This window comes from Bos javanicus, chromosome 18 (genome assembly GCF_032452875.1).
Source record: "Bos javanicus breed banteng chromosome 18, ARS-OSU_banteng_1.0, whole genome shotgun sequence".
NCBI lineage: Eukaryota > Metazoa > Chordata > Mammalia > Artiodactyla > Bovidae > Bos > Bos javanicus.
This window is the reverse complement of record NC_083885.1, coordinates 57448971-57457776: the sequence shown is the minus strand read 5'-3', so window position 1 is coordinate 57457776 and position 8806 is coordinate 57448971. Positions and strand designations below refer to the sequence as shown.

Here is an 8806-nt window from a genome sequence, read left to right as displayed (position 1 = left end):
TTTTCACTTTCATGCATTGGAGAAGGAAATGGCAACCCACTCCAGTGTTCTTGCCTGGAGAATCCCAGGGACCGCGGAGCCTGGTGGGCTGCTGTCTATGGGGTCGCACAAAGTTGGACACGACTGAAGCAACTTAGCAGCAACAGCAGCACCCTTGTTTATAATGACATAATTTGAAATTATTTGAAAACCAAAATGAATGTCATTCAACTCTCAAATAATCCATACTATGCTTCGTTTCTAGTGTGTATGCAAATGTAGGTTTTTGATGGTTTGTGCTTCAGAGAAGAGAAGCCCTTCTATATTGTGTTGCAACCATTTATATCTATTCTCCATTAGAAGATGGACACCGTAATGTAAAATGTACAATGAACGTCTAACTGGAGGTGTTTGTGATTCGTGTCAAATATCCTTGGAGGTCACCATGATGTAAGTGATCATGGAATCTTTTCATGTATTAAAGTAAGACAGATTGGTTCTAAATTTTCAATAGTTATGTCACTTGATTTGTGAGGAGAACACAGTGACAGCTAACTGAAATATTGATGTTATGTTTATAATATCCCTAGAAGTCATGAACTTTAGTTGACAACGTTGAAATAAAGACAGCTTCTGTGATAAACTAGAAATGTATGGGAAACCCTTCCTGAAAAAGTCATATAATTAGTGTATGTCTGTTTACTAGCTTCTGCTTTGTCAATCACAGAAATCACAATTCTCGGATGTTATATCAGGAAAATAAATAGCTTTCTCTACACTTGTAATTTGTATTTTAATCAATGATCACACAGTGAATTGTAAAATGTTTTATTTCAACTATGTGTGAAATTAAGACAGGCTAATTAATAAAAAGTGAATGGTTTTTATTTTTTATTTTAATGAAGTGTTAACCCACCACAACCATTAACCTCTCCCACCTTATTAAAGGTTTCAGGGAAGAGATAACAACAATAAACTATTTGGTAGCACAGAGACATGGCATCTGTAGAAATTAGTTTCCTTACTGGCTTTAAATCTCTAATAACGTCATATATTTTGCACCTTTTCCACACTGTATCTTTTTCCCTCTCTGTAACTGCGGGGACATTCTGATGATTCTAATAAGAAGGATCATACAGAGTACTGTTGAGAGTCTACCTGAACTGCTCCATGCTGTTGCTGCCTCAGCATCTATCTGGGGAGCAGGCAGCCTGCAGGTCCTTGAACTCACACCAGCCAGTCCTGTGAGCACCTGCACTAGGTGACCCCCTTCCTTGAGATCAGCAGTCTTACTGAACCCCAGGGTCTACTTCACAGGCCCCCCTTCAATGACACCCTCACAGCGCTCACTAGAATCCTGGTCTTTTTGGTTTGAATGGACCCATCCACGCTTGGCCTGGGGAGCCCACAGCACTTCACTCAGAGTCACTTAGAAAGGCCTGAATCCCAATTACTGCCTCTTTCTGTGTCTGGTTCTCGCCTTGACCTTCCTAAGAAATCCCTTCCCTAAACCCTACCCCACAGAGAAGTCTCAGGTGTGCTGAGTGTAAGGGCTCGACCTCAGGGCTCCTTAATGTGGGTTGTGAGGGAGAAACATCAGAACAAACAGGGAATTTGCTAAAGACTCATTTCATGGCCCCACTTCAGACCTGCAGATTCATAACTTCTTAGAGTGGGGACCTGACCTCAAGGGATTGTATACACTGAACTGGTTCAGAAAGAATCTTTATCCAAGTGGTTTCCACCTGGTTTCCTATCAGGATCACGTGACCAGTGTTAAGCGGTAACCTCCCCGGTGCCCTCCCTACAGATTTCTTTGTTGGTCCTGTGGGAGCATCAGTGTGGTTTGTAGGAAGTGCTCCAGGGGCTTCTAAGGGGAGGCCTGGGTTAAGGACGTGGCTCCTGATCCATTTGTGAGAGCTGAGGCCCAGCTTCAATCAGGAGAGGCAGCAGGGTTGGCCTAGCTGGATTTGGACCGGGGAAGTCAGTCAGCTCACACGGTCTGTGTGAGCTGAGGGTTAGGAGCTCTCTCTAAGGAGAGAACAATCAAGAAATAAGTTCACAGGCTGGTCTCCAGGTAGGAAGTGATTGTTGCTGAATCTCTCCTGAGACAGGACAGGAGAGGTGGGTCTTTTCAGCTTTTCAAGGTCCTTCTGTCTGTAGTTGTGGTGGTTGCAGGTTATAGAGCTGTGCGGATGCCTTTGAAGGTATTTTCTCAAGATGCAGAGGTGTGTTTGCTACATAACATCCCCAGAGAAGACAGAGCAGGAGGAAGAAGAGGAGGAAATGGCAGCTTCTCAGGTACATGTCCTGTCCTGGGTCTGGGGCTGTGTCTGCTTTTCCTGCTGAAATGCCTGGACTGAGAGAACCTACAAACCTTTAATTCTCTACTCATATTTTTTTTGGCCTGGGATGTTTGTTTTCAACTATTTACTTTTTCCTACAATAGTGAAGACCAGCTCTTCTCCCTGATGTCCCAGAGCCTTTTCTTCATTGTCTCTATCCCAGCTTTCTATAGAAAATGAATTCTCAGAGTGAATTAGTGATGAGTTCTCAAAGTGAATTAGTGACTTTCACCTGGAGAATATATTCCCTTTGTGAGAGATCAACATGGAGAGGCACTGGTATCCAAGATTCCATGGGGATGTGGTTTGGTGTTGGGCTCTTAGGGAAGTAGAGGAAATGCAGTGATGAGTTTACATCTGGATGCAACTTCAGCTCTTTAGAACAGAAAGAAAATGCAGTTATAAATAGAATGATCTCAGTGATCCAGAATTTTTCAGATAATTTTGAAACAAAAAATAATAGTGTAGTGTCTATATTATTAAAATGACTCGCTGTTAAAATATACTCATAGGATACAGAACTGGGGAGGTATATATGAAGTGAAATTTTTAGAAACTGACATTTTTCAGGGTCAATTCAGATCACTGCTACCATTTATCCCATTACACTGCATGTAACCTTGATCAGGTACTTCTGTGAGATTCCAGCATTACGATGTTCGCATTTTTTTCCTCTTAATCTTTAATAAAGATTTAGGGTGATTTAGGGAGGGACCTGCACCAGCCACCAGTTATGGTGGAAATCCGCACCTTCTTAGTCTACCTTTGCTTTGAATAATGAACACACCTGTGTTTAGTGGGGATATTGGATTTGGGGAGTGGAGGTTTCCTCACTCAAGCCCAGGTTGGTAGTTTCCGTTACACTCCACCCTCATATCTCAGACATGATCTTATCACCTCTTTTTATTTTCCAAAGCACTTACCATAATCATATTCCTAATGTTTGTGCAACTATGTCAAATTTCTAAAATATAGCTCAACACAAGTGATACAGATTTCAAAAGAAATAAAGGACTCTAATTTAGAGTCCTAATTTATTTCATATTGGTATGTGTGTTTGCACGTTAGTGTATTTTAAAAATACAGATTATCATCCACAAAAAATGATGAGATTTAACCAGTGAAAAATAATCTTGATTTTATTGAATTGAATATTTTTTATCACTTTTAAAATGTATATAGTTCCCATTTTAGTGTAGGTGTGTGCATGGAAATGTTAACCTATTTGATCCATTTTTGGACTATGTTCTTCCCAATTACCTACACTTGTCTACACATTTATTAGATTTGTCTCTGTATATTTCTCTGTTCTTTTTATTTTTTTGTACTATGAAAGTATGATAACACATTTACAGGAGACATGTACAACACAGAAGAAAGTTACATATAGTTCCACTATATAATACATTTGTCTTTTTAAGTAGATAAATTAAGATTTTTAGTTGGAGTTTCAATATCAAGCTCTCCAAAGTTAATGGAATATTCATTCTAAAATGAATGGATTGTGATTTATTAAAGTTTATTTAATTTAATTTCTAAAAGTAGAAGGATATAGTTAGACCTGAAAAGCACCATGAACCAGTTCAACATAATTAAGATTTATATAATTTGGACACAACAGTAGGATACAAATTCTATTTGACTTCCAATAGCCTGTAAACTAGGAGACAGTGGAACATATGTGCTAAGTCACTTCAGTTGTATCGGACTCTTTGTGACTCCATGGACTGTAGCCTCCCAGGCTCTTCTATCCTCCAGGCAAGAATACTGGAGTGGGTTGCCATTTTCTTCTCCAACTGGAACATATCTCAGTACATAAAACAAGGTACAAAAATTTCATGGTCTAAAGGTTTTGAAATCATAGAGTCTGTTCTCTTATCAATGTGGAATTGTCTTATCTTAGAACAAATATCAAAAGATGTTTTCAAGTGCAGTCTGACATTTACCAAGAGAGATCCTTGACGTAGCCATTGAAAACCTCAATAAAGTTAGAAGACAGAAAAAAATGTGTTTTTTAAAAATAAATTCTAGTCCATATCAACTAAAGAAAACCCAAGCTCTACCATTTACTGAATACCTGACAAAATATTCTAAAATAAGTGTTACAGCAATATTATTGATCTAAATTATTTATGTGGCTCATTCAAGACTATGTAAAAACTTTTAGAAAGATATATGGTATATACTAAATATCAACAGGACTGTTTTTTTCTATGCTTACTATTCTATTAAACCTGTAAAATCTGTAAAACATGTACAGTTCAATATTAACTATGACTTCTTACCTGGCTGTTCAAGTCTTTGCAATCCCATGGACTATACAGTCCATGGAATTCTCCAGGCCAGAATACTGAAGAGGGTAGCTGTTCCCTTCTCCAGGGGATCTTCTCAACCCAGGGATCGAACCGAGGTCTCCCACATTGCGGGCAGATTCTTTACCAGCTGAGCCACCAGAGAAGCCCTACCTGGCTCTTCTACTTCTGTGCTACTCACAATGCCATTCATGAACCTGAGATTCAGTTAGAAGTGAGCTTGTTAAAGAACAACAACTCTGGCCCCACTCCAGAATTCCTGAATTAGAATCTCCTTTTAAAAAATATTCCCAGTTTGGAGAAAACTATTCCCAGTTTGGTTGATAGACAATTTATCCTGTATAACACAAGAACAACACTCTAAGTAAACCTGCCTCTATAGATCACATCATACCATAGTTTTTCTCCCAGACAAAAAGGATCTCTACAGTAGTTTTGTGAATCGTATACCATCTTCTTTTTTTCTGGGGTTAGAAATATGGTAGAGAATATTAGTGTGGAAAATCTTATTCTTGTGTAATACCAGACATTCTCCTGAATCAAAATCATTTCTCTTGCTGGTTTCATCTTGGGTCACATAAGGAAGTGACAGCCATATGGCATATGTACTTTGTATTTCAGGGATGGCTGACATTCCAGGATATAGCCATAGACTTCACTCAAGAGGAGTGGGAGTGCCTGGACCTCGGTCAGCGGAAATTGTACAGAGACATGATGCTAGAGAACTACGGGAACCTGGCCTCCTTGGGTGAGGATAACTGCCTTCAGAATCCCTTATCCACCCACTGGGTTATGGTTCCTGCATTTCTAGAATGGCTCCTGGAATCTTCTGCTTCTTATAATAGAGTTTCAGATCCCTGCTTTCTAGGAAAAGAATGGGAGTTTGTGAGGTTAGAAAGACGTCATGATGATTCTTTATTATCCCACCCTTCCTCTTTCTTGAGATAATCTGCCTCCTTCTCTCTAGATTACTAGGAATTTTATAAGTTCAGTGGTATAAAATAGTTGTTCCTCGTCTCTACTACTAACTTTTCCCTAGTAGTACTAGACCAGAATCTCAGGTTCTGTTCTTTATGTTTTTGTTAGTGTTTATAGGTGCTCTCAATAAAGCATTTGGGGAAATCAGTTTTCTAGGCTGTGTCAGTATTCTACCACACCGTGTCTTCTCACCTGAATACGTATTGGAATGGAAACTGATGAATCTCCTTTCTCTGATGAACAGGACTTGTGTCTCTAAGCCAGACCTGGTCACCTTTCTGGAGCAAAGGAAGGATTCCAGGAATATAAGCAGCATGGAGACAACACCCATACACCCAGGTATGTCTGAATGGATGGAGCCTGTGACAGGTGAGAGGTCCAAGGATCAGTGAGGAAGTCGTCCTTTGTCATGTGGTTTGGGAAGATCTGCTTCAGTGGAAATGATTTTGGAGAAGTCTGGGTTTATTTCTGTTGCTGTCATAGATGGATATCACCTTCCTCATTCTGTCTCTTTAATCATTCATGAATTCATCTCCAGTGATTACTTTTCTCATTCACAGTGAGAACTGAAATTCTCCCCTTGGCCTGTGACAACGTGCCTGAGTTGGCTGCTCTTTCATTTCTTGGGGATCCTAGGAAAACTGTGTTCATTTCTGAGTAACTCTATGACACTCCTTTTAAAGCTCATTTCTACCTCTAGACAGAAGTGTTTGGGTGGAGTTGTAGACAAACTGCCAAAGTTCTAGAAATACTGGGGACAGACATTTGTTTTCTGCTTTATAATTTCTAATCCACTGGGAACTATAAATATGGCCTTATAAATTTCATACTCAAATAATTTCTTCACTGCATAAAGCCAAATCTCTCTAAAATGAGAAAATGCAAATCCCAGGTGTATTTCAAAGTTTCTGTTTTCTTTATATAAACTCATGTTAAATATCTTAAGTGTATTCGCCCCAATTCGTCAATGTTAAAATACTTTAATATATTCATTTAACTCAAAGAATGTTAAAATAAATTGGCATGAGAGCTTAGAACATTTTCTACCATATTTTTTCTGGTTGTTTCTCACTATTAAGCTTTTTAGATTATGTGAAGAAATCTTTAAAAAAATTTTATTCGAGTGTAGCTGTTTTACAGTGTGCTGCTGTATAGCAAAGAGAATCAAAGAGTATATATATATACTTTTTTAGATTTCCTCCCCACTTAGGTCTCCACAGAGCGCTGAGTAGAGCTCCTTGTGTTCTTACCACATTTTTAAAGTCTCACTTCTTATTTGATTTCATAAGAACTACTACTTTATTGAGTTTATCTTGTTTGTTATGAAGCATCCCAGGACTTTATCCTATACATCTTCACTTTCTGATTAGCTCTATGCCAATATCACTTATGATTTTTAGATTCAAACATCTAATAGAATATGCTCAAGTAAAAACACATGTGGTAAAAAGTGGGTTAAAGAATTAATAGGCACCTAGTAATTGTGAAAATGTTTGGTATCTCAATTTAAGATTACTTAAAGCAAATGATTACTTAAAGTCATCATTAGATTGTAATCATTAGTAATCATTAGATTAACTATCTATTCTTAATTTAGTTGTAGGTTTTTATCTTGGTCCTTTCTCTACAACAAATTTCTTTTTCATTCTTCATCTCATTTTGTGAAATTTTCTGTGCTTGTGGTCTCAGACTCTGGCCTGGTCCACCTCCCTCAAGTACAAGCTCACAAAGTCTCCAGCTGCTAAAGCTACAGCTATCAGGACTGTGGGAGTCCTTATTGTCTAATCAGGCTTTCTGTAGGTGCTGAGTTGACAAAGCCAATTGTGGGGGTATAAAATCGTGGTCTGTGCCGCTGTGAGATTTCACTTTTCTTCCTTAGATGTATGACCCTGGGGCTCAGCTGTGTTTTCCGCCCCCCCAGTGCGCGTGGGCCACCCACAGGCACCTGCTCCTCGGGCTGCCCTGGAGCACAGGAGTCCACCCTGGTGGCGAGGGTCATAGGGGAGGAGGCAGCAGCTGGGGTCGTGAGATCACCCAACCCTGTGGGAGTCCTTGCTAGTGCCTGGCCAGGAGGGGCTGGCATAGGAGGAGAGGGGCTGCAATGGTGGTTCTTCCCTTTGGGCATCACTCAACAACGCTGCTCTGCTTCTCTGGTGGTTCAGGCTTCCTCCACAAGCATCCCGTTTGCAGAGCTCCTCCCTCCCTCCTGTCCCCTCAGGATGTCTCCTCACAGCCAACCGCAGTCCTCTGCCTGGGTCTGCTCTCCAAATCCCACATTTCAGGACCCAGCCCTCGTGTGCAATGGTGGACTCCCCGCTCAGGCTTGGGGAGCAGGGCTGTGGTTAGTACCATCTGTAGCGGCCTCACTCTGTCCTGCCTGCCTCTAACAGGTGCTGCCTCCTCTTCCCATAAGAGAATGAGGCTCCCTTCTGTCCCAGTGAGCTCCCCCAAGGGTTGCAGGTCCCATCCCACTTCCTCTCCTCTTCCCTTTCCTTCATTTGCTTTGGTCCCACCTGGCTAAACAGAATCTTTCTTGTCCTTTTAGGTGTCCACGGTCCTCTGCTAGTGTTCAGGAGGAGCTGCGTGAGACTTAATCCATTTCTAGATGTATTGATGCATTTGTGTAGAAAGACGAATTCCATGTCTTTCTAATCCTCTGTCATTTTGACTCCTTCCTTCCCTGTTTCATTCTTAATCTAGCTAAGGGTGTATCAGTTTTATGTAAATTGTAAACTATATTCACTGAGAATAATAAGTAGAATAACTTGTTATTTGCCCTTTCCGCTGCGTCTTCTCTACACACCCAGTGTGTGATGCCAAGAAATCCAGGCTTTGAAGATTTATGTCCAATAGAAAACCTATAAATATATGAAATATTTCACCTTGTAAATTTACATTTAATGAAAGACTGGGAACATACACGGGCATGTGAAGGACAGAGAGGATGTTATGATGGACATAACCCAACTGGGACAGTTTCTCATAATGTAAACATTACTGCCAAGAGAAATCAAGGTTGTGAATCAAACTGGGAAAAAGACCAATTTAAGTCACTAACATCTGCAGAGAAGTGTATGTTTGTCAGCAAAGACCCACATCGTTTTTTGACATATACATGTTCTCTGAAAGGAACTGTGGAAAATCTGGAAAGTCATCTAGTCTCTACTGCAGATAATCATTCAAACCACTCTA

The 8806-nt window shown here is 40.1% G+C and overlaps 1 long non-coding RNA gene across 1 annotated transcript; it reads left to right on the top strand.

Moving 5' to 3' along the window:
- Window positions 1-1610: 1610 nt before the first annotated feature.
- On the top strand, window positions 1611-8317 carry LOC133229635 (uncharacterized). Its single transcript, XR_009730581.1, has 4 exons — window positions 1611-2280; window positions 5258-5384; window positions 5859-5953; window positions 8160-8317. It is a non-coding gene; the product is annotated as an uncharacterized LOC133229635 (long non-coding RNA).
- The last annotated feature ends 489 nt before the right edge of the window (window positions 8318-8806 follow it).